This window comes from Coregonus clupeaformis, unplaced genomic scaffold (assembly GCF_020615455.1).
Source record: "Coregonus clupeaformis isolate EN_2021a unplaced genomic scaffold, ASM2061545v1 scaf0818, whole genome shotgun sequence".
Classification (NCBI taxonomy): domain Eukaryota; kingdom Metazoa; phylum Chordata; class Actinopteri; order Salmoniformes; family Salmonidae; genus Coregonus; species Coregonus clupeaformis.
This window is the reverse complement of record NW_025534273.1, coordinates 52,585-79,215: the sequence shown is the minus strand read 5'-3', so window position 1 is coordinate 79,215 and position 26,631 is coordinate 52,585. Positions and strand designations below refer to the sequence as shown.

At 42.6% G+C, this 26,631-nt stretch overlaps 1 long non-coding RNA gene across 1 annotated transcript; it reads left to right on the top strand.

Moving 5' to 3' along the window:
* The first annotated feature begins 1,979 nt into the window (after positions 1-1,979).
* Positions 1,980-26,431, top strand: LOC121560276. Its single transcript, XR_006659128.1, has 3 exons — positions 1,980-2,010; positions 11,145-11,147; positions 26,235-26,431. It is a non-coding gene; the product is annotated as an uncharacterized LOC121560276 (long non-coding RNA).
* Positions 26,432-26,631: the final 200 nt, after the last annotated feature.

The window sequence follows — 26,631 nt, the reverse complement described above, 5'->3', positions numbered from 1 at the left end:
GATGAGGCAAACTTGACATTGACTGTGCTCATGGCTAAATTTGAGGAGTACTTTGAAGCAAGCCAGAACATCACATTTGAGAAATACACATTTTTCTCTCATGATCAGAAACAGGAAGTCAGTTTTGACCAGTACTTGGCTGAGCTGAACACAATGAGCAAAACGTGTGAATTTGAAAAATCTGAAAGACTCACTAGTGAAAGGATAGTCTGAGGCATACTTGATAATGGACTCAATGAGAGATTGCTGCGTGAGCAAGATGTAACTTTGGATAAAGCAGTGAATACAGTACCAGTCAAAAGTTTGGACACACCTACTCATTGAAGGGTTTGTCTTTCTTTTGAAAATGTTTAACATTGTAGAATAATAGTGAAGACATCAAAGTGGATTCGCCAGGGCACAACGGCAGCATCGGATCAAAGTGGCGGGGAGAAGCCTGCCACAGAGGCCAAAGGCAAGGCCGCTGGGCCGACGCTAATCACTGAGGCCAAGGCCGCCGAGCCCAGCAGCAAAGGCACCTGAGCAACCGTCTTGCAGCCTGGTGACATAGGAGGTGATGAGGACCCAGCGCAGGTTTGTCTGGGGAAATACCCAACCCGCCTGGACTGGGAGAGAAAACAGGCATTTTGTAGCACGTTGTTCAAAGGCAGAGGGTGACAGGAATATTCCTGCAAGGCAGATGCAGTTTGATGAGTTATGGGAGAAATACAAGCACACTTGGACACCCCCGCTCCAAGCAAATGGCAAAGAATAGTGAGTAGTAATCTGAAAGATTGTGGTGGAAACAACAATGGGCCAGCTAGAAGAGGACAATGAGAGGGAGTGTAACAGAGTCTGGATGCTGTACTGGGAGAAATGTCAGCAAGACTTATCTTATTGATCTATATATGGATATGAGAGGGATCTTACAAGCACATTCCGTGGGGAACAAGAGACTGCTGAGGAGGTTCAACACAGCATCAAGGCGGCTACAACTCTTGAATCTGGGTAAGAACAGGCAGCCTGGCTGGGCTTGGGTTATTTTGTTCTTTGCTAGCTTTTGGAAATGCTGCGTTGCAAACGTCAGAAATAGGCCTAGAGGTGATTTTCTTTATTTGCGTTGCTGCCAAGTATACTGCTTAATTTCTGTGATGTGTTTGGAAATGTTTGGTTTATAATATCATCGGATTGTTTTTAATGTTTTATAATGTAGAAGAGGTGCTTTGCATTACATTGATGAGGGTGAGCAGACCTTGACCAATGGTTGAGTAACGATGTAGCTATAGTGTTGCCATAAACAACTCGTAGAAATGGAATTGTAATTTCTATGTTATCATACGCAGCGTAGGACGGCACTCTTGTGGGAAGACAGCTTGGTAGCTGCGTCCAAGCTGCATTGTACCAATAAGTCGTTGGTAGTGCATTGTACATTATTGTTTGCTTTCCGCGATTGGAAATGCATTGTATTGGCATGAGGAAGTGTTATTACGGTAATTAGCAACTGTTTTGCATTGGATTGTTGGGTATTGTGCGTGTAGCTGTGTAGCGTTGTCATAACTTGCTATTTATGAATTGTCCATGTTTGTAAAGCGGTGCAGTAGCCTGTATTCTTGCTGCAAGACAGCCGTGCGTGGCTGCAAATACATTGAGTGTAATTGTACTATCGATTATTATCGATCCTGTGTTAACAGCAAGCCAAAATAGTTGTGCCCCCTTAGACATTTCTGATGCCCCCTTGCCATGTTCATCCTGCCACCGGGCCTGGCTACGAGTAACTAGCTAAACTACACAAATGATTTTCCAAAAGTTAAGGACCATTAAATGCGTGCAGTGTAAAAGCAGGAAGTAGGCTACAAAGACCCGTTATACAGATGTTTAAAGTCATCTAAACTCACCTGATTCATTGTAGAAACGTGTGTTTATGGTTGATTGCAGAGTTCAGGCGACGTTAACTAGATAACAATGTTTATCTGTAGTCTACGGACCTTTTAGATCAGGGAGGTAGAGGACCGAGACGTTATATTTCAACATGTGACTCTCTGCCTAAAGTCAAAAGACAAAATGGAGAATAGAGAACATGTGACTCCCCCTTCACTTCCGTTCGACTGAAAAATAGGACTTCCGCCAACATACAAATAATACTCCAGCCGCAGGCTTCTGTTTAGCTCTTTTTCAGAATACAGTCCGATATCATTTTAACATTCCTCCTTTGTTCAATCATGTTGTCTGGTGTTCTACTCTGCACGGAGCGTAAAGTCACAAGAGAAAAGATCCAGGCTCCGCCTTCACTTCCGTTCAACTTAAACGTTGGGATTCGGCCAACATACAAATAATACTCCAGTCGTAGGAAGCCTTCTGGATGAGACAGATTGCTATTCAGATAGGATTTACTTGGGTTCGAGCCCATGTGGGGGTGGAGGGGAACGAGGCAGTAGATGCTCAGGCTAAACAAGCACTTAGTAGTGGGGATGTTGATGTTGAAGTTTCAATGAGCAAGGCAGAGGCAACAAGACTGATATATACAGTGATGTTGCAGAGATGGCAGGAGCAGTGGAATATAAATATTAAGGGAAGGCATTTATTTCAAGTACAGAGGAAAGTCGGGGAGGGGAGGACAGCAGGAAGGGACAGAAGAGAGGTATATTTACAAGATTAAGGGTGGGACACAGCCAGTTGAATAAGACACTAACCGTGATAGGAAAGCATCCATCAGAAAAATGTGATTATTGTCAGGAAATAGAGACTGTGGAGCATGTATTGCTACAGTGTGGGCAGTATCAGTGGGAAAGAGAGAGGATGAGATTAAGTATGAGGGATACAGGAAATTAGTTTAAAGAGTATATTGAGTAGAACGTCATTAGATATAGTATCACATATTTTGTTGTATTTTTTAAGAGAAACTGGGTTGGCATGTAGGATTTAGTTTATCCCTGTCTCTGGCCCACACTCCAGTACAGTAGGTGGCGGTAATGCACCATAACGTTGGATGCCGTCACCTGAGAAACCCCACTGAAGAAAAAGGACGCCTTCTGCTTTTAGTAACTCATTTTCTAAAGTTAACACAGTTTCTCTGGACCCCGCAAGGTTGGACTTTGGGCCTCTCCCTGAAATAAAATAAAATTGAATGTTTCAGCCAGATATCCACTCACAAACCGATCGCTGTACATCGTGCTGAAATAGCGACATGTCTATGCGGCTGCGTGCCTAATTAATCGATGATAGGGTTCCTGTGGTGCAAGAGCATGTAAAGCTTTGCTTTAGCTAATGGATAAAGGTTTATTGGTCGTCATTTTCTCATTTAGCAGACGCTCTTATCCAGAGCGACTTACAGTTAGTGAGTGCATACTTTTTTTTTTCATACTTGCCCCCCGTGGGAATCGAACCCACAATCCTGGCGTTGCAAACGACATGCTCTACCAACTGAGCTACACGGGGCCTAACATTCCACGAAATCTATACACGGTGTCGTAATGCTGCAATTTTATAGCCTGATGGCTGGTGGTAATAATGTAATTTCTTGTTCAGTAATTAAAACTGGACATTCAAACATTAAAGATTTTAAAATAAATTGTCCATGCATACTAATCAGCTACCAATTGATGTTTTAAATAATATACAACTGTCCTGTAGCTGCTTCCTGAACCTGCATGACATGATCCCTCCTCGTGCTCTCTCCCAGCTTGGATAGAATGCTGTTGTGCATAAATCTATTTAAATTAAATACAGAAAAATCTCATTTACATACACTACCGGTCAAAAGTTTTAGAACACCTACTCATTCAAGGGTTTTTCTTAATTTGTAATATGCTCTACATTGTAGAATAATAGTGAAGACATCAAAACTATGAAATAACACATATGGAATCATGTAGTAACCAAAAAAGTATTTTGTATTCATTAGGGATCCCCATTAGCTTCTCCCAAGGCAGCAGCTACTCTTCCTGGGGTCTAAAAAATATTTGTGATTCTTCAAATAGCCACCCTTTGCCTTGATGACAGCTTTGCACACTCTTGACATTCTCTCAACCAGCTTCATGAGGTGGTCACCTGGAATGCATTTCAATAAACAGGTGTGCCTTCTTAAAAGTTTATTTGTGGAATTTCTTTCCTTCTTAATGCATTTTTTAATTTTATTTATTTATTTCACCTTTATTTAACCAGGTAAACCAGTTGAGAACAAGTTCTCATTTACAACTGCGACCTGGCCAAGATAAAGCAAAACAGTGCGATAAAAACAACAATACAGAGTTACATATGGGGTAAAACAAAACAAAGTCAAAAATACAACAGAAATACATATAATATACAGTGTGTGCAAATTTAGCAAGTTATGGAGGTAAGACAATAAAATAGGCTATAGTGCAAAATAATTACAATTAGTATTAACACTGGACTGATAGATGTGCAAGAGATGATGTGCAAATAGAGATACTGAGGTACAAATGAGCAAAATAAATAACAATATAGGGATGAGGTAGTTGGGCGGGCTAATTTCAGATGGGCTGTGTACAGGTGCAGTGATCGGTAAGGTGTTCTGACAACTGATGCTTAAAGTTAGTGAGGGAGATAAGTGTATCCAGCTTCAGAGATTTTTGCAATTTGTTCCAGTCATTGGCAGCAGAGAACTGGAAGGAATTGCGGCCAAAGGAGGTGTTGGCTTTGGGGATGACCAGTGAGATATACCCGCTGGAGCGCAGACTAAGGGTGGGTGTTGCTATGGTGACCAGTGAGCTAAGATAAGGCGGGGATTTGCCTAGCAGTGATTTATAGATGGCCTGGAGCCAGTGGGTTTGGCGACGAATATGTAGTGAGGACCAGCCAACAAGAGCGTACAGGTCACAGTGGTGGGTAGTATATGGGGCTTTGGAGACAAAACGGATGGCACTGTGATAGACTACATCCAATTTGCTGAGTAGAGTGTTGGAGGCTATTTTGTAAATGACATCGCCGAAGTCAAGGATCGGTAGGATAGTCAGTTTTACGAGGGCATGTTTGGCAGCATGAGTGAAGGAGGCTTTGTTGCAAAATAGGAAACCGATTCTAGATTTAACTTTGGATTGGAGATTCTTAATGTGAGTCTGGAAGGAGAGTTTACAGTCTAACCAGACACCTAGATATTTATAGTTGTCCACATACTCTAGGTCAGACCTGTCGAGAGTAGTGATTCTTGTCGGGTGGGCGGGTGCAAGCAGCGTTCGGTTGAAGAGCATGCATTTAGTTTTACTAGTGTTTAAGAGCAGTTGGAGGCTACTGAAGGAGTGTTGTATGGAATTGAAGCTCGTTTGGAGGTTTGTTAACACAGTGTCCAATGAAGGGCCAGATGTATACAAAATGGTGTCGTCTGCGTAGAGGTGGATCTGAGAGTCACCAGCAGCAAGAGCGACGTCATTGATATACACAGAGAAAAGAGTCGGCCCAAGAATTGAACCCTGTGGCACCCCCATAGAGACTGCCATAGGTCCAGACAACAGGCCCTCCGATTTGACACATTGAACTCTATCTGAGAAGTAGTTGGTGAACCAGGCGAGGCAGTCATTTGAGAAACCAAGGCTATTTAGTCTGCCAATAAGAATGCGGTGGTTGACAGAGTCGAAAGCCTTGGCCAGGTCAATGAAAACGGCTGCACAGTACTGTCTATTATCGATCGCGGTTATAATATCGTTTAGGACCTTGAGCGTGGCTGAAGTGCACCCATGACCAGCTCGGAAACCGGATTGCATAGCGGAGAAGGTACGGTGGGATTCGAAATGGTCGGTGATCTGTTTGTTGACTTGGCTTTCAAAAACTTTTTGAAAGGCAGGGCAGGATGGATATGGGTCTGTAACAGTTTGGATCTAGAGTGTCACCCCCTTTGAAGAGGGGGGATGACCGCGGCAGCTTTCCAATCTCTGGGGATCTCAGACGTTACGAAAGAGAGGTTGAACAGGCTAGTAATAGGGGTTGCGACAATTTCGGCGGCTAGTTTTAGAAAGAAAGGGTCCAGATTGTCTAGCCCAGATGATTTGTAGGGGTCCAGATTTTGCAGCTCTTTTAGAACATCAGCTGTCTGGATTTGTGTGAAGGAGAAGCGGGGGCGGCATGGGCAAGTTGCAGCGGAGGGTGCAGAGCTGGTGGCCGGGGTAGTGGTAGCCAGGTGGAAAGCATGGCCAGCCGTAGCAAAATGCTTGTTGAAATTCTCGATTATTGTAGATTTATCGGTGGTGATAGTGTTTCCTAGCCTCAGTGCAGTGGGCAGCTGGGAGGAAGTGCTCTTATTTTCCATGGACTTTACAGTGTCCCAAAACTTTTTGGAGTTAGTACTACAGGATGCAAATTTCTGTTTGAAAAAGTTAGCCTTTGCTTTCCTAACTGCTTGTGTATATTGGTTCCTAACTTCCCTGAAAAGTTGCATATCGCGGGGGCTATTTGATGCTAATGCAGTACGCCACAGGATGTTTTTGTGCTGGTCAAGGGCAGTCAAGTCTGAGGAGAACCAGGGGCTATATCGGTTCTTAGTTCTGTATTTTTGAATGGGGCATGTCTATTTAAGATTGAGAGGAAATTACTTTTAAAGAACAACCAGGCATCCTCTACTGACGGAATGAGATCTATATCCATCCAGGATACCTGGGCCAGGTCAATTAGGAAGGCCTGCTCGCTGAAGTGTTTTTGGGAGCGTTTGACAGTGATGAGGGGTGGTCGTTTGACCGCGGACCGTTACGGACGCAGGCAATAAGGCAGTGATCGCTGAGATCCTGGTTGAAGACAGCGGAGGTGTATTTAGAGGGGTAAGTTAGTCAGGATGATATCTATGAGGGTACCCATGTTTACGGATTTAGGGTTGTACCTGGTAGGTTCGTTGATAATTTGTGTGAGATTGAGGGCATCTAGTTTAGATTGTAGGATGGCCGGGGTGTTAAGCATATCCCAATTTAGGTCACCAAGCAGTACGAACTCTGAGGATAGATGGGAGGCAATCAATTCACATATGGTGTCCAGGGCACAGCTGGGGGCTGAGGGGGGTCTGTAGCAAGCGGCAACAGTGAGAGATTTATTTCTGGAAAGGTGGATTTTTAGAAGTAGAAGCTCAAACTGTTTGGGCACAGACCTGGATAGTATGATAGAGCTCTGCAGGCTATCTCTACAGTAGATTGCAACTCCACCCCCTTTGGCAGTTCTATCTAGATGGAAAATGTTATAGTTGGGGATGGAAATTTCAGAATTTTTGGTGGCCTTCCTAAGCCAGGATTCAGACACTGCTAGAACATCAGGGTTGGCGGAGTGTGCTAACGCAGTGAATAACTCAAACTTAGGAAGGAGGCTTCTGATATTTATGTGACTTTTACAGTTACAGAAGTCAACAAATGATAGCTCCTGGGGAGTCGGAGTGATACTGGGGGCTGCAGGGCCTGGGTTAGCCTCTACATCACCAGAGGAACAGAGGAGGACTAGAATAAGGATACGACTAAAGGCTTTAAGAACTGGTCTTCTAGTGCGTTGGGTACATAGAATAAAGGGGGCAGTTCTCCGGGCGTTGTAGAAAAGATTCAGGGCATTATGTACAGAAAAGGATATGGAAGGATATGAGTACAGTTCAGGTAACCCTAAGCGTTGGGTAACAATGAAAGAGATAGCGTCATTGGAGGCATCGATTGAGCCGGTCTCGGCGTGTATAGGGGGTGGAACAAAGGAACTATATGCAGTTTGAGAGGGACTAGCGGTTCTACATTGTAATTGTATAATAAGAACTAACCCAAACAGCAATAGGCAAGGCATAATTGACATGGGAGAGAGGCATAAAGCAGTCACAGGTGTTATTAGAGAGAGCTAAGACACAACTGGAAATAGCGATAACATTTGGGCTAAGACTAAACAGAATAAACAGGACAGGGTACCGTGTAAAGGAACAGTCCAGCAGGCATCAGCTGTGCAGCTGAATGATGATAAGGTCCAGTGAACAGCAATATGTGAGTCCGAGAGCAGTTCAAATTGGTGCTTCAGCACAGCTAGCAGGGAGCACAGTTGTAGTTAACAGTTGTAGTTGTAGTTAATTTTGTAGTCAGTTTTGTTGTGACAAGGTAAGGAGGGGGTATACAGAATATAGCCATATTTGGTAAAAGACCAAGTCCATATTATGGCAAGAACAGCTCACATAAGCAAAGAGAAACGACAGTCCATCATTACTTTAAGACATGAAGATCAGTCACTCATTTCAAGAACTTTGAACGTTTCTTAAAGTGCAGTCGCAAAAACCATCAAGCTCTATGATGAAACTGGCTCTCATAAGGACCGCCACAGGAATGGAAGACCCAGTTACCTCTGCTGCAGAGGATAAGTTCATTAGAGTTACCAGCCTCAGAAATTGCAGCCCAAATAAATGCTTCAGAGTTCAAGTCACATACACACTTCAACATCAACTGTTCAGAGGGGACTGTGTGAATCAGTCATTCATGGTCGAACTGCTGCAAAGAAAAAACTACTAAAGGACATCAATAAGAAGAAGAGACTTGCTTGGGCCAAGAAACACAAGCAATGGACATTAGACCGATGGAAATTTGTCCTTTGGTCTGGAGTCCAAATTGGAGAATTTTTGGTTCCAGCTGCAGTGTCTTTGTGAGACGCGGTGTGGGTGAATGGATGATCGCATGTGTATTTCCCACCGTAAAGCATGGAGGAGGAGGTGTTATGGTGTGGGGGTGCTTTGCTGGTTACACTGTCTGTGATTTATTTAGAATTCAAGGCACACTTAACCAGCATGGCTACCACAGCATTCTGCAGCGATACGCCATTCCATCTTGATTGGGCTTAGTGGGACTATCATTTGTTTATCAACAGGACAATGACCCAACACACCTCCAGGCTGTGTAAGGGCTATGTTACCAAGAAGGAGAGTGATGTAGTGCTGCATCAGATGACCGGGCCTCCACAATCCCCCGACCTAAAACAAATTGAGATGGTTTCGGATGAGTCGGACCGCATAGTGAAGGAAAAGCAGCCAACAAGTGCTCAGCATATGTGGGAACTCCTTCAAGACTGTTGGAAAAGCATTCCAGGTGAAGCTGGTAGACAGAATGGCAAGAGTGTGCAAAGCTGTCATCAAGGCAAAGGGTGGCTATTTGAAGAATCTCAAATATAAAACATGTTTTGAATTGTTTAACACTTTTTTGGTTACTACCTGATTCCATATGTGTTATTTCATAGTTTTGATGTCTTCACGATTAGTCTACAATGTAGAAAATAGTCCAAATAAAGAAAAACCCTTGAATGAGTAGGTGTTCTAAAACCTTTGACCGGTAGTGTAAGTATTGACACCCGAGTCAATACTTTATAGAAGCACCTTTTAGCAGCAGTTACAGCTGAGTCTTTCTGGGTAAGTCTCTAAGAGTTTTCTAAACCTGGATTGTGCAACATTTCCCCATTGTTATTTTACAAATTCTTCAAGCTCCGTCAAATTGGTTGTTGATCATTGCTAGACAACGGTGGCCGTAAGTGCCGTTTAAGATGAGGGAGGACCATTATTTATTTTTTATTGAGCATGGCCTCATTTCTATTACAGCATGTTGGATGACTGTCATTCATATTCCATTCAGCCAGTTCAATATAACATCGATTGGTTTAGGCTACTATATGATACTCAAATTTTCCCTATACCCATCCTGAGGTTGCTACAACCTAGTCTATGAATGAAAGTTTACAACGTAGGTGACATACGGACAGTGACACATTCAATACCGCCTTGCACACTCTTGCCTGCAATTAGCTTATCTAGGGTGTAATCATTTGTCCAACAGTTGCAAACAAGAGTTTCTAATGGACAAATTCAGATATGTTTATATGTTGGAGCCGGGGGTTTGAGTAACTAAACTAGCCAGCTAGCTAACATAGCATCCCTCTGTTGGAGCAGGGTGTTTCAGTAACTAAACTAGCCAGCTAGCTAACATAGCATCCCTCTGTTGGAGCCCGGTGTTTGAGTAACTAAACTAGCCAGCTAGCTAACATAGCATCCCTCTGTTTGAGCCGGGTGTTTCAGTAACTAAACTAGCCAGCTAGTTAACATAGCATCCCTCTGTTGGAGCAGGGTGTTTGAGTAACTAAACTAGCCAGCTAGCTAACATAGCATCCCTCTGTTGGAGCAGGGTGTTTGAGTAACTAAACTAGCCCCAGCTAGTTAACATAGCATCCCTCTGTTGGAGCAGGGTGTTTGAGTAACTAAACTAGCCAGCTAGCTAACATAGCATCCCTCTGTTTGAGCCGGGTGTTTGAGTAACTAAACTAGCCAGCTAGCTAACATAGCATCACTCTGTTTGAGCAGGGTGTTTGAGTAACTAAACTAGCCAGCTAGCTAACATAGCATCCCTCTGTTGGAGCAGGGTGTTTGAGTAACTAAACTAGCCAGCTAGCTAACATAGCATCCCTCTGTTTGAGCCGGGTGTTTGAGTAACTAAACTAGCCAGCTAGCTAACATAGCATCCCTCTGTTGGAGCAGGGTGTTTGAGTAAATAAACTAGCCAGCTAGCTAACATAGCATCCCTCTGTTGGAGCAGGGTGTTTGAGTAACTAAACTAGCCAGCTAGCTAACATAGCATCCCTCTGTTTGAGCCGGGTGTTTGAGTAACTAAACTAGCCAGCTAGCTAACATAGCATCCCTCTGTTGGAGCAGGGTGTTTGAGTAAATAAACTAGCCAGCTAGCTAACATAGCATCCCTCTGTTGGAGCAGGGTGTTTGAGTAACTAAACTAGCCAGCTAGTTAACATAGCATCCCTCTGTTTGAGCCGGGTGTTTGAGTAACTAAACTTGCCAGCTAGCTAACATAGCATCCCTCTGTTTGAGCAGGGTGTTTAGTATAACTAGCCAGCTAGCTCTGCATCCCCTGTTGGAGCAGGGTGTTTGAGTAACTAAACTAGCCAGCTGCATTTGCTAGCTAAGTAAGTGAAACTGAAAGTGAAAAGAAATAATGAATTCTCTCTCTCTTCCTTCTCCTTCATTTTTGAATAAATTAGTTTGTTGAAAACTGCTAAACTATTGTCTTTCTCTCTCTCTGAGTCAACTACTCACCACATTTTATGCAGTGCAGTGCTAGCTAGCTAGCTGTAGCTTGTGCTTTCAATACTAGATGAATTATCTGATCCTTTGATTGGGTGGACAACATGTCAGTTCATGCTGCAAGAGCTCTGATAGTTTGGAGGACGTCCTCCGGAAGTTGTCATAATTACTGTGTAGTCTATGTTAGGGAGTTGTGCTATCATACAGTGCTGTTGAGGCTACTGTAGACCTTCATTGCAAAACAGTGTGTTTTAATCAATTATTTGGTGACAGGTGAATATATCCTTAATGATTACAAGCATACCCATAACATGATGCAGCCACCACTAAGCTTGAACATTTGAAGAGTGGTACTCAGTAATGTGTTGGATTGGATTTGCCCTAACATTACACTTTGTATTCAGGACAAAAAGTTAATTGCTTTGCCACATTTTTTTTGCATTATTACTTTAGTTCCTTGTTGCAAACAGGATGCATGTTTTGGAATAACTTTATTCTGTACAGGCTTCCTTCTTTTCACTCTGTCATTTAGGTTAGTATTGTGGAGTAACTACAATGTTGTTGATCCATTCTCAGTTTTCTCCTATCACAGCCATTAAACTCTGTAACTCTTTAAAAGTCACCATAAGCCTCATGGTGAAATCCCTGAGCGGTTTCCTTCCTCTCCGGCAACTGAGTTAGGAAGGATGTCTCTATCTTTGTAGAGGCTGGGTATATTGATACACCATCCAAAATGTAATGAATAAAGGGATATTCAATGTTGTCAACCCATAGGTGCCCTTCTTTGCGAGGCATTGGAAAACTTCCCTGGTCTTTGTGGTTGAATCTGTGTTTGAAATTCACTGCTCGACTGAGAGACATTACAGATAATTGTACAGTATGTCTGGGGTACGGAGATGAGGTAGTCATTAAAAAATCATGTTAAACACTATTATTGCACACAGAGTGAGTCCATGCAACTTATTATGTGACTTGTTGAGAAAAATGTTACTCCTGAACTTTCTTAGGCTTGTAATAACAAATAGGTTGAATTCTTATTAACTCAAGACATTTCAGCTTTTCATTTTTAATTAATTTGTTCGAAAAACATGATTCCACTTTGACATTTTGGGGTATTGTGTGTATGCCAGTGACACAATTTATCTCTATTTAATCCATTTTAAATTCAGGGTTGTAACAAAAAAATTTGAAAAAGTGGAAAGGGTATAAATACTTTCTGAAGGCACTGTATATACAGTATTTAGCGGCTATTTAGCTGCAATTGTTGTAGTAAATTATCACTATACTTATTAAAACAAACAAAGTACTTTCAGAGTTTTTGTAGAATTAAGATAGACTTTATTTCACAAGCAATAGAGCCGAGCTGGTCTGCAGAGCAACTGCCATCCCAGACTTGGAGCTCTCTCTTTTTATACAGCTTCATCATTTCATATCATATCGGAGCCACTATGGTTTCTTTGTCTAGCTTCTTTCCTGTCTATCCCCATGTCTGCTTGGTCTCCTTTTCATATCATATCGGAACCCCCTCTTTATCCAAACAGCCACCCTCCCTTGACCTTGAGCCACTATGGTTTCTTCTTGTGGCTATGTGTATTGGGTCATAGCGCACAAACAAGTGATAACGTTAGTTCCGTTACTACAATACAGGTGTATCTGTTCCTGAAGTTTATCTACATCCCATGTCCTTGACTACAGGCCCAGACCAGATGCAGGGAGCTAGAGGGAACCATCATTTATCAGAAGCACAGCATTTGCACTAAAGAAATGTCTCTACTATTGCTAAGCATATTATAATATATGTAATGGAAAAAATACCTATAGAGCCATTTCATCATGGCTCTTTTTAAACCCTTTAATTGGTTCTTAATCCATAGGCATATAGGCGTTTAATTCTACAAAACTGTATAAATCATATAATTGGTTTGTTACGTTGTCTAAGTAGTTAACTAAACATCTCCTACAATATTAGGGACCTAATAACACCATAGAGAATCAAATCAAGCTTTATTTATACAGCACATTTCAGACATGGAATCAGTGGCGGCTCCTGAAAAAATTCTCAGGAGGGGCAATTTTTCTGATGATTTAGGTGACCTACACACATTTAAAAAAAGATATGTCCAGCAACAACATGAAGACAGGGGCAGCATATAAGTCAATACCAGAAGCATTTATTGACTGATCTCAAAAGTGTTGGCTTACCAGGGTTGGTGGAGCCCTCAGTTTCATCTTTGCCTCGCAAAGCTAACTCAAACACTCCGCAAAACTTCACACACTGGATTAGCCGGCTGAGGATGTGGCGGTTCTTGCTAATGTCGTAGTAAATATATTTGTTATAGTGAATATGGAATATGATATGTTGAGTAAAATGTTGTGCTAAGATCTATTTAGGTCAGGAGCTGGTTATAAGTTATGTTCCTATCCAATAACAATGGACAAAAGGGTCCTATCTTGTCAGCCTTGTCAGCAGGTGGCCAAGGACAACACCCACGCCATAGGCCTCTCAGTTCTTCCAACTCACGAGTTCTTGCTCTGAGGACACACACACACACAAACACACACACACACACACATCATCACTGTTAAACACACACACACACACACATCATCACTGTTAAACACACACACACACACACACACACACAAAAATCCCCTCTCTTAGGCTGAACATTTGAAGACAGAGAACCCGACTCAGAGCCAATGCAACAGTGACAGTAGCCTGGAGGGGACCTCGCCCAACTCATCAGGACCAATCAGAAGATCAGAACTACTAGATTGAACCTACTTCATTTATTGCATAAAATGTCTGCACACAATGTTTCGGGGCTCTCTTCAGATAATAATAATAATAATAATAATAATATGCCATTTAGCAGACGCTTTTATCCAAAGCGACTTACAGTCATGCGTGCATACATTTTTGTGTATGGGTGGTCCCGGGGATCGAACCCACTACCTTGGCGTTACAAGCACCATGCTCTACCAGCTGAGCTACAGAAAGTGGATACTCATGGATGCGCATTGCAATTGTAAAATGTCAACACAATTGGAGACACCACGTCATTTTTGGAGACATGTTATTGACAGTAAACTATTGTAGATGCGACTGCTAACTAAATAAAACATTTTAGCTGGCTAGCTAATCATCTTAGCTAAATGTGGGGCAAACAATTCAGTTATTTACCGTTAATTTGAGGGATTGGGGTGAAAGAAATCGAGTTACATAGTGATACTTTACGATATACTGTATTGACAATATCGCAATATTTTAGCGCTAGTTGGCTGTACCTGCACCAAAACACCATTATTGTTCCTTCATAGCTTGTTCTCAATCTTTTCACATTGGGAGCCAATTTGTTTTCAGCACTTTTATTTCCATGACTGATCAAAACTCGTTCTCATGGCTTTCTGATCCCTCTGCAACAGACATATGGTGCGCAATAAAATCACAGTATCGAATCGCAATACGTATAGAATCATGAGACTCGCAATGCTGATGCATATATCTTATCGTGAGGTTCCTGGCAATTCCCAGCCCAAGTTCATTTGCCACAACAAATCTCTTCGCTAGCAAACGCAATGCGTCTCCAGCAATGTTTACTTTTTTGACGTTCTATGGCATCTCCACTTTCCAAGCATATATGACCACATGTAATATTTTGGTAAGTGATGCAAATAGTGAACTATGTAGGGCCAGGATGTAAAATATATGTAACTGCAGCAATTTCTCTTATCTGATATGGTAAGTAATGGGGCTTGATTTATAGCTCCCTAAGAGTTTGACGAACGGGTCCGTGAACGCGATTGCAGATATCTTTACCTCTGAATAAACTGCCTTATATTATACAATTATCCACCTTGTCCAAAAGTCTCTACTTTTTCTCCGTTCTCCAGTAAACTTGTTTTATCAACAATAGTAAGGTTCAATGACACAGAAAGCAGTTCAATGTCGGGGTACAGTCGCTCTCTTACCAGGATCGCGGTCCGCTCTGACCAGGGTGAAGGTGGCGGCTCCACCTCTCTGCCAGCAGCGTTTTCATTATTTAGTCCGTTCGTAGCGGGTATGTACACGATCAACAAGATCAGTCCAAAACCGAAGATCAGTCCAAAGCAGAATGTTTGCAGAATGTTTGTAAACTAAGTCTACAAATTAAAAACATAAAATAACGCCACACTGCAGGTCGCAACATAGACGCTGATAGCCGCCATTGTCTTAGTTACGTTTCAACGTTACGTCACGTATGACGAACGCGTAAGTGCATGCACACAGACACCCATAGAGAATGTATTGAAAGCTTTGAAATGTGAAAAAAATAAATTTTACATGACAGGCTATGAGAGACTTCTGGGCGATTTTCAACCTGACTGAAATCGCCCAAAAAACGGGCGGGGCCATTTGAAGCACGACTTTAGCCTGATTTGACATTTAGTGGCTGGCAGATCAGACGTGAACACTGATAACTGCTGTTGCCGTGATATAATTTTTTATAAATTTATAAAAAAAAATTATATATATTTTTTTTTTATAATTGATTAGAAAAAAAATCCCTTCCTTTTCCCGTTTGGCAGTGCGTCGCCCATATCGCCCTATTGAACAAGCCGTCCCTGCATGGAATGGAACACAATGTGCTTCACAGGAAAAAAACTAATAAAAACAATTAAAATTAAATTAAATATTTACTACACAAATATAAGAGGATAAAAAACTAAAGAATTACAATAAACTGCACGACTAAAAAGCACCCTGAGGAAAAGCACCACTAAAAAGTTGTGTTTTAAGATCTCTTTTTTAAAATGCCACAGTTTCGTTCCCCCTCAGGTTCTCTGGCTATTCCAGAGGCTGGTAGGCATAGTAACTAAAGGCTGCCTCTCCATGCCTCTTGGTCCTAGGCTTTGGGATAGTTAAAAAGGCCAAAAAGGCCTTTTCTCTAATCAGAGCTTTCTGACTCTCCCCAAGACAAAACTCACTGCTGTTAATCAGATATCCATCCTCCTCCTCCTCCTCTTCACCCTCCTTCTCCTCTTTCATTGTGACAGTCATCTCCTCCTCCTCCCCTTTCACTGTGACAGTCATCTCCCCCTCCTCTCCTTTCACTGTGACAGTCATCTCCCCCTCCTCTCCTTTCACTGTGACAGTCATCTCCCCCTCCTCTCCTTTCACTGTGACAGTCATCTCCCCCCTCCTCTCCCTTTCACTGTGACAGTCATCTCCCCCCTCCTCCCCTTTCACTGTGACAGTCATCTCCCCCCTCCTCCCCTTTCACTGTGACAGTAATCTCCCCCTCCTTCTCCCCTTTCACTGTGACAGTCATCTCCCCCTCCTCCCCTTTCACTGTGACAGTCATCTCCCCCCTCCCCTTTCACTGTGACAGTCATCTCCCCCCCCTCCCCTTTCACTGTGACAGTCATCTCCCCCTCCTCCCCTTTCACTGTGACAGTCATCTCCCCCTCCTTTCATAAATAAACCAAATATAGCTGAATAACAACATATATTACTAGTAAGCACACAGACTGTGTGTTTATAACCCTGCTGTTAATATACACAAAATTGTCTAAATAGCACCAATGTTTTGGTTTGTATGTTTGTTGTGTTTAAAACTAGCCTAGCACTACGCTAATGCTATCTTAACAAGCTAGCTGACTGACAACATATACAGTTGAAGTCGGAAGTTTACATACACCTTAGCCAAATGCATTTAAACTCAGTTTTTCACAATTCCTGACATTTAATCCAAGTAAAAAATTCCCTGTTTTAGGTCAGTTAGGATCACCACTTTATTTTAAGAATGTGAAATGTCAGAATAATAGTAGAGAGAGTGATTTATTTCAGCTTTTATTTATTTCATCACATTCCCAGTGGGTCAGAAGTTTACATACACTCAATTAGTTTTTGGTAGCATTGCCTTTAAATTGTTTAACTTGGGTCAAATGTTACGGGTAGCCTTCCACAAGCTTCCCACAATAAGACTTGACCAGACTTGTGGAGGTCTACAATCATTTTTCTAGGTCTTGGCTGATTTCTTTTCATTTTCCCATGATGTCAAGCAAATAGGCACTGAGTTTGAAGGTAGGCCTGGAAATACATCCACAGGTACACCTCAAATTGACTCAAATGATGTACATTAGCCTATCAGAAGCTTCTAAAACCATGACATAATTTTCTGGAATTTTCCAAGCTGTTTAAAGGCACAGTCAACTAAGTGTATGTAAACTTCTGACCCACTGGAATTGTGATACAGTGAATTATAAGTGAAATAATCTGTTTGTAAAGAATTGTTGTCATGCACAAAGTAGATGTCCTAACTGACTTGCCAAAACCAAAGTTTGTTAACAAGAAATTTGTGGAGTGGTTGAAAAAACGACTTTTAAAGACTCCAACCTAAGTGTATGTAAACTTCCGACTTCAACTGTATATGACATGTAATAACTAGTAAGCACACATACTGTGTTTAAAACCCTGCTGTTAATATACAGTCGTGGTCAAAGGTTTTGACAATGACCCAAATATAAATTTTCACAAAGTCTGCTGCCTCAATTTTTATGATGGCATTTTGCATATACTCCAGACTGTTATGAAGAGTGATCAGATGAATTGCAATTAATTGCATTTTAACATGAAAATGAACTTAATCCCCCAAAAACATTTCCACTGCATTTCAGCACTGCCACAAAAGGACCAGCTGACATCATGTCAGTGATTCTCTCGTTAAGATTTTTATATTTTAGTCATTTAGCAGACGCTCTTATCCAGAGCGACTTACAGTTAGTGAATGCATACATTATTTTTTTCATACTGGCCCCCCGTGGGAATCGAACCCTCAACCCTGGCGTTGCAAACGCCATGCTCTACCAACTGAGCTACATCCCTGCCGGCCATTCCCTCCCCTAACCTGGACGACGCTGGGCCAATCCCCTGGGTCTCCGGTCGCGGCCGGCCAAGTATTATCTCTAGTGGCACAGCTAGCACTTAGACCACTGCGCCACTCAGGAGGTTAACACAGGTGAGAGTGTTGACGAGGACAAGGCTGGAGATCACCCTGTCATGCTGATTGAGTTAGAATAACAGACTGGAAGCTTTAAAAAGGAGGGTGGTGCTTAAAATCATTGTTCTTCCGCTGTTAACCATGGTTTCCTGCAAGGAAACACGTGCCGTCATCATTGCTTTGCACAAAAATGGCTTCACAGGCAAGGATATTTTTTAACATTTGTACATTTTAGTCATTTAGCAGACGCTCTTATCCAGAGCGACTTACATGAGCAATTAGGGTTAAGTGCCTTGCTCAAGGGCACATCGACAGATTTTTCACATAGTCGGCTCGGGGATTAGAACCAGCGACCTTTCGGTTACTGGCACAACGCTCTTACCCACTAAGCTACCTGCCGCCTACAGGCAAGGATATTGCTGCTAGTAAGATTGCACCTAAATCAACCATTTATCGGATCATCAAGAACTTCAAGGAGAGAGGTTCAATTGTTGTGAAGAAGGCTTCAGGGCGGCCAAGAAAATCCAGCAAGCGCCAGGACCGTCTCCTAAAGTTGATTCAGCTGCGGGATCAGGGCACCACCAGTGCAGAGCTTGCTCAGGAACAACCTCTCCAGAAAAACTCAGGAACAGACTGATATTCTGCAAAAGGTACAGGGATTGAACTGCTGAGGACTGGGGTAAAGTCATTTTCTCTGATGAATCCCCTTTCCGATTGTTTGGGGCATGCTTGTCCGGAGAAGACAAGGTGAGTGCTACCATATGTCCTGTGTCATGCCAACAGCAAAGCATCCTGAGACCATTCATGTGTGGGGTTTCTTCTCAGCCAAGGGAGTGGGCTCACTCACAATTTTGCCTAAGAACACATCCATATAAAACGAGATCAACTTCTCCCAACCATCCAAGAACAGTTTGGTGACGAACAATGCCTTTTCCAGCATGATGGAGCACGTTGACATAAGGCAAAAGTGATAACTAAGTGGCTCGGGGAACAAAACATTGAAATGTTGGGTCCATGGGCCAGGAAACTCACCAGACCTTAATCCCATTGAGAACTTGTGGTCAATCCTCAGAGGCGGGTCCCCCACAAATTCTGACAAACTCCAAGCATTGAAGGCAAGAATGGGCTGCCATCAGTCAGGATGTGGCCCAGAAGTTAATTGACAGCATGCCATTGCAGAGGTCTTGAAATAGAAGGGTCAACGCTGCAAATATTAACTCATTGCATAAACTTAATGTAATTGTCAATAAAAGCCTTTGACACTTATGGAATGCTTGTAATTATACTTCAGTATACCATAGTAACATCTGAGAAAAATATCTAAAAACACTGAAGCAGCAAACTTTGTGGTTTGTTTGTTTGTTTGCTAGCAAGCTACTGAGGCGGCTGATGAGTCCGTGTTGTTGTTGAAAAAGCGTCCTGTCCACTGGAGGAAACAGCTCTTGAAAGACTCACATCGTCATCTGCTGACTGGAGTGGGTAACGCAGTTTGGGAAAATATTCACTATACCGTGTTCATTCTGCCAAACATTATCATGTCATTTCAAAATAAGGTGAGTTGGATGGTAAGTTAATCATGGTAAGTTGGATGGTAGACAGCGTTTATCATGGTGATGGTGAGTTGGCTGTAGACAGGGTTGATCATTGTGAGTTGGATGGTAGACGGGGTTGATCAGGTGATGCTGAGTTGGCTGTTACAAGCGGGGTTGATCATGAGGAGCTGAGTGGCTGGTAGACAGGGTTGATCATGGTGAGTTGGATGGTAGACAGGGTTGATCATGGTGATTGAGTTGGCTGGTAGACAGGGTTGATCATGAGGATGGTGAATTGTCCTCAGACATAGTTATCAGTCTTCAGATCCCTCTAGCTTGCTCGCTAAGCAAACCAAATAAATCGACTTGCCAACATTTCTGTAAACTCCTGGTATCATAGCATCTGTCAACAGACTGTGGGACGGCAGCGACTTAAGGGACTTTTCTGACCACATCCCAACTAGTCAACATGTTAAACGGACCCTTGCCTTAACCCTAACGATAGACTTGCAGAGAGAGGGGGAGGAGCTACCGCACTGCTTTCTCTGAGCTGACCAATCCTGTTGTTGGGAAACACCCACACCATTCTGTTGTTGGGGTACGTACGCCCACACCATTCAAACACAGACTATTTCACTCACATTGCAATTAATAGAAATCTGGAAATAATGGATAGTTACAGTTATCAGAGGGTGGACCCCTTGTTGACAGTACATCAAATTACACTAAGGAAGGCCACATTAAGAACGCTTGAGGTGGCAAAACTCACCCTGTAGGGCTTCTCTCCGGTGTGTGTACACTAGTCTACCATTAACTGGATTGAACTACCAAAAGTGGAAAGGTTACCCAACAGTGTGGTGTTTTCTCTTGTGTAAAGCCAGGCTTCCTGACTGAGTGAATCTCAGCCCACAGTCAGTGGTAAGGCTTCTCTCCTGTGTGTATTCTCCTGTGTAGTACAAGTCCACGTGAAGTGGTTAAGCTCACTCCACAGTCTGAGCAGTGATAAGGCTTCTCTCCTGTGTGTATTCTCTTGTGTACAGCCAGGTTTCCTGACTTAGTGAATCTCTTCCCACACTGATCACAGCTATAAGGTTTCTCTCCAGTGTGTATTCGCTGGTGAACTTTTAAATCCCCTGAAGTAGTACAACTCAGCCCACAGTCGGAGCAGTGGTAAGGCTTCTCTCCTGTGTGTATTCTCTTGTGTTCAGCCAGGCTTCCTGACCTAGTGAATCTCTTTCCACATTGTTCACAACCAAAAGGCTTCTCTCCTGTGTGTATTCTCTTGTGTACAGCCAGGCTTCCTGACTGAGTGAATCTCTTCCCACATTGATCACAGCTATAAGGTTTCTCTCCAGTGTGTGTTCGCTGGTGATCTTTTAAATCCCCTGAAGTAGTACAACTCAGCCCACAGTCTGAGCAGTGATAAGGCTTCTCTCCTGTGTGTATTCTCCTGTGTACTAGAAGTCCGTTTGAAGTGGTTAAGCTCATTCCACAGTCTGAGCAGTGGTAAGGTTTCTCTCCTGTGTGTATTCTCTTGTGTAACTCCAGGCTTCCTGAATGAGTGAATCTCTTCCCACACTGATCACAACCAAAAGGCTTCTCTCCTGTGTGTATTATCTTGTGTACAGCCAGGTTTCCTGACTTAGTGAATCTCTTCCCACATTGATCACAGCTAGAAGGTTTCTCTCCTGTGTGTATTCTCTTGTGTAAAGCCAGGTGTCCTGACTGAGTGAAACTCTTCCCACACTGATCACAGCTATAACGTTTCTCTCCTGTGTGTATTCTCTTGTGTGTATTAAGATTTGTTGAAGAGGTAAAACTCTTTCCACAGTCAAAGCAGCAGTGAGGTTTCTTCCCTGTAAGTCTCTGCTGGTGTTTCTTGAGGTGTTCTGATCTGGAGAGACTCTTCTCTGCCTCATCAGCATCATGATGTTGGTTAGCCTCCCCAGATGATAAGCCCCTTCTACTGAAAGAGCGACGGTTAGGGCTGTCCCCTGTGAAACAAAGACAGACAGTTAGGGTTCCTTCTTCATATCGAAGTTAGTTCAAGGCCCAGCTTTCCAACTCTTGTGATCAGATTTGAGCATTTTGGATGCGTTAAAATCATCAATGTAACCAATGGGGTAGGAGTGCTTCTAATGAGTCTACATTTTAATAAATGTATCTAAGAGCATAAACCCACTCTGTCCCGGTGTTTTCCTGCAGTCGACCAGCAGCACAGACACCCTCTTCAGACCCAGCAGTAAGTTACCAGGAGAGGCACGACCTGGGGACCCCAAGAGGGGGAGGGAGGAGGAGGGTTGGCGGGAGAGGGAGGAGGGGGGTGGGATAGGTGTTCCTGTAAATCCCAAAAAGAGGGTAGTGGAGTTCAAGTTAGTACACTGAGGGTAAAACAACACAACAATGGTATGATGAGGTCTTGCATTTAAATGGGGACGGCCACAACGGAGTGGAAACAATGCCCCCTTGCTGTTTAAGACTTAATGGACACCAAATATATTTTTTCCCAAACTCTGCTTCTTCATTCCGGTCCGTTGAACAACAGGAAGTTACCAAACCACAGAAGATGAAAAATGTGGTTTTCAACGATGGGTTTATGATATAGCTTGCAACTTGTAAACGATTACCCATTCCTAAAAGTGAGTACCACTTTCACAGCATGTTAATAATAATACACATCGTCTGTTTGCTTGCTACGCAGATTTGCAGCGCTCAAATATTGTAACTGTATGTAACACGCACGATATGAACCCGGGGCTCCCACGGGAGAAACCAATATATTACACTTCAGACCAATAGGACATTCCCTATCGGGAAAAAGGGCAAATTGATTTAGCTTATTTTTATTTTAGACACCAATTACGTTTCTATGTGAGAATTCCAATAATATTTTTGGCCATTGCTGGCGATGGAATCAGCCAATAACCAAAGGGATGGAAGTATAGAAAGCGTTCCTTGATCTGATCTACAGGCTATTTGATCTGATCTTCAGGATATGCATCAGACTATTTTGAAATGTTAACCTAATATAATACATTGCCTTTAGAATGTCTGCACTCCCTTGAACCTTTTTCACATTTTGTTACGTTACAAAGTGTGATTTACATTTATTAAATTGTATTTTTTTGTAATTGATGTGCTAATTTCAAATTGTCGATGTGGCTTTGATTGGATAGTTGATGCTACGTTGGAAAGCTTTATGTTTATGACAGTTTGCGATAGAACACATGAAAAAAAGGGTGGGTGTCATGTTTTGGCTGACAAATGTACTAAAATGTAATAACATCCAGTACCAGTCAAAAGTTTGGACACCTTCACATTCAAGGTTTTTATTTTCACTATTTTCTACATTGTAGAATAATAATGAAGACATCAAAACTATGAAATAACACATATGGAATCATGTTGTAACCAACAAAGTGTTAAACTAATCAAAATATATTCCAGGTGACTACCTCATGAAGATGGTTGAGAGAATGCCAAGAGTGTGCAAAGCTGTCATCAAGGCAAAGGGTGGCTATTTGAAGAACCTCAAATATAAAATATATGTTATTTCATAGTTTAGATGTCTTAACTATTATTCTACAATGTAAAAAATATTAAAAATAAATAAAAACCCTTGAATGAGCAGGTGTGTCCAAACTTTTGACTGGTACTGTATATATTTCTTTCCACTTTCAAATGGTACAACAAAGATGTTTGGAGGTAGAGGGCTGCGGGCTCCGACAGAGATCATTGCAGCACGGCCCGTATTTTTCATGTTGAGGGCGGTCAGACAGAAAACGTTGTGATAAATATACTTGTTCCGCAGATTATTTGGAAACGGTGTCTTTCTGCTGTGTATGCGTTAGCCTAGCTATTGTACTAAAAGCACCTCTGTCACATTATTCACACACTAGCCTACAAGGCTACCTATGAATGGGCGAATAAATCACGTGGCAGTTATCTTTCCAAGGAAATTCACTTAAATATAATTAGGCTATAGTTTACTACAGTGTCTGTTAAAAGAAAGAAGTTGGGGACGCTCAACCAACGTGAGTCGAGGTGAAATCCCCAAAATGTGATTATCAATATAAAGCAAAAGGCGCAACATGGGGATCGAGCGTTGAGTCTTCTCCTTCTCAATATATATTAATTATCCATTTGTCTCTGACTGAAAATATTCCCGCTCCTAAAAGACAGGCTATATCCTACGTGCAAAACGTAGGTCAAGAGAAAGTGCAACGGACCGCTCATCTTTCTTGCTGTTTCAAGTTCAGCAGCCATACCTCTCCTCTCCTAGTTCAGCAGCCATACCTCTCCTCTCCTAGTTCAGCAGCCATACCTCTCCTCTCCTAGTTCAGCAGCCATACCTCTCCTGTCCTAGTTCAGCAGCCATACCTCTCCTCTCCTAGTTCAGCAGCCATACCTCTCCTCTCCCTAGTTCAGCAGCCATACCTCTCCTCTCCTAGTTCAGCAGCCATACCTCTCCTCTCCTAGTTCAGCAGCCATACCTCTCCTCTCCTAGTTCAGCAGCCATACCTCTCCTCTCCTATTTCAGCAGCCTCTCCTCTCCTAGTTCAGCAGCCATACCTCTCCTCTCCTAGTTCAGCAGCCATACCTCTCCTCTCCTAGTTCAGCAGCCATACCTCTCCTCTCCTAGTTCAGCAGCCATACCTCTCCTCTCCTAGTTCAGCAGCCATACCTCTCCTCTCCTCTCCTAGTTCAGCAGCCATACCTCTCCTCTCCTAGTTCAGCAGCCATACCTCTCCTCTCCTAGTTCAGCAGCAATACCTCTCCTCTCCTAGTTCAGCAGCCATACCTCTCCTCTCCTAGTTCAGCAGCCATACCTCTCCTCTCCTAGTTCAGCAGCCATACCTCTCCTCTCCTAGTTCAGCAGCCATACCTCTCCTCTCCTAGTTCAGCAGCCATACCTCTCCTCTCCTAGTTGGGCGTGCCAGATCAGGTGAGCATTTGGTCTCAATTAAATAGAGTAGTCTATATATGAATGGACGGATAAGCACGGCAGTTATCTTCCCAAGGAAATTAACTTCCTAAATATTATTAGGCTATACAGTTCCTATGGAAAGTCTACACCCACTATAACTTTTTTCACATTTTGTTGCTTTAAAAAGTGGGATTGAAATAGATTTGATTATAATTTTTCGTAAATCATCTACACAAAATAATGTGAAAGTAAAAACAAAATTCTACAAATTTGTACAAACAAATACAAAACAATAACTAAAATAGTAATTGTGTGATATGAATGACTAACCTTTCCTCTGTTAATAATGATGTTGTGTATGGTGTATTAAGCCACCCAGACACGTCAAAGATGTTCACAATAATCCACAATAATGACCACCTGCAACCCTGTACATGTGACTATTCACAATAATCCCCAATAATGACTACCTGCAACCCTGTACATTTGACTATTCGCAATAATCCACAATAATGACCTGCAACCCTGTACATGTGACTAGTTTTTCATACTGGCCCCCCATGGGAATCGAACCCACAACCCTGCCGTTGCAAACGCCATGCTCTACCAACTGAGCTACATCCCTGCTGGCCATTCCCTCCCCTACCCTGGACGACGCTGTGCAGTGCAGTGCGATGCAGTGCCTTAGACCACAGTGACCACCTGCAACCCTGTACATGTGACTATTCACAGTAATCCATAATAATGACCTAAATGACAGAGTGAAAGGAGAATATAAATATTTCAGATCTTGTTTGAAGGAAAAGGATAGCTTGCTTAGTTTTTAGCAAGCTGCTAGTATAGTAGCCTACAGCCAACTGCCAAGCTGCTAGTAGAGTAGCCTACAGCCAACTGGTAAGCTGCTAGTGGAGTAGCCTACAGCCAACTGGCAAGCTGCTAGTGGAGTAGCCTACAGCCAACTGGCAAGCTGCTAGTGGAGTAGCCTACAGCCAACTGGTAAGCTGCTAGTGGAGTAGCCTACAGCCAACTGGCAAGCTGCTAGTAGAGTAGCCTACAGCCAACTGGCAAGCTGCTAGTTGAGTAGCCTACAGCCAACTGGCAAGCTGCTAGTGGAGTAGCCTACAGCCAACTGGCAAGCTCCAACTAACTGCATTGTACCGATAAGTCATTGGTAGTGCATTATTGTTTGCTTTCCACGATTGGAAATGCATTGTATTGCATGAGGAAGTGTTATTACGGTAATTAGCAACTGTTTTGTATTGTTGGGTATTGTGCATGTAGCTGTGTAGCGTTGTCATGACTTGCTATTTATGAATTGTCCATGTTTGTAAAGCGGTGCAGTAGCCTGTATTCTTGCTGCAAGACGGCCGTGCGTGGCTGCAAATACATTGTGGGTAAATGTACTATCGATTATTATCGATCCTGTGTTATCAGCAAGCGAAAATAGTTGTGCCCCCTTAGTCATTTCTGATGCCCCTTTGCCGAGTTCATCCTGCCGCCGGGCCTGGCTACGAGTAACCAGCTAAACTACAAAAATGATTTTCCAAAAGTCAAGGACCATTAAATACGCGCAGTGTAAAAGCAGAAAGTAGGCCACAAAGACCCGTTATAAAAATTATTAAATTAATCTAAACTCACCTGATTCATTGTAGAAACGTGTGTTTATGGTCGATTGCAGAGTTCAGGCGAAGTTAACTAGATGTTTATCTCTAGTCTACGGACCTTTTAGATCAGGGAGGTAGAGGACCGAGACGTTATATTTCAACATTTGACTCTCTGCCTAAAGTCAGAAGACAAAATGGAGAATAGAGAACATGTGACTCCACCTTCACTTCCGTTCGACTGAAAAATGGGACTTCCGCCAACATACAAATAATAATACAGCAGGAGGCTTCTGTTTAGCTCATTTTCAAAAGTTACCGTCTGACATCATTTTAACATTCCTCCTTTGTTCAATCATGTTGTCTGGTGTTCTACTCTGCAAGGAGCGTAAAGTCACAAGAGAAAAGAGCCAGGCTCCGCCTTCACTTCCGTTCAACTGAAACGTTGGGATTCGGCCAACATACAATTCATTTTTATTTTTTTATTTTATTTACGTTTATTTAACCAGGTAAGCCAGTTGAGAACAAGTTCTCATTTACAACTGCGACCTGGCCAAGATAAAGCAAAGCAGTGCGATAAAAACAA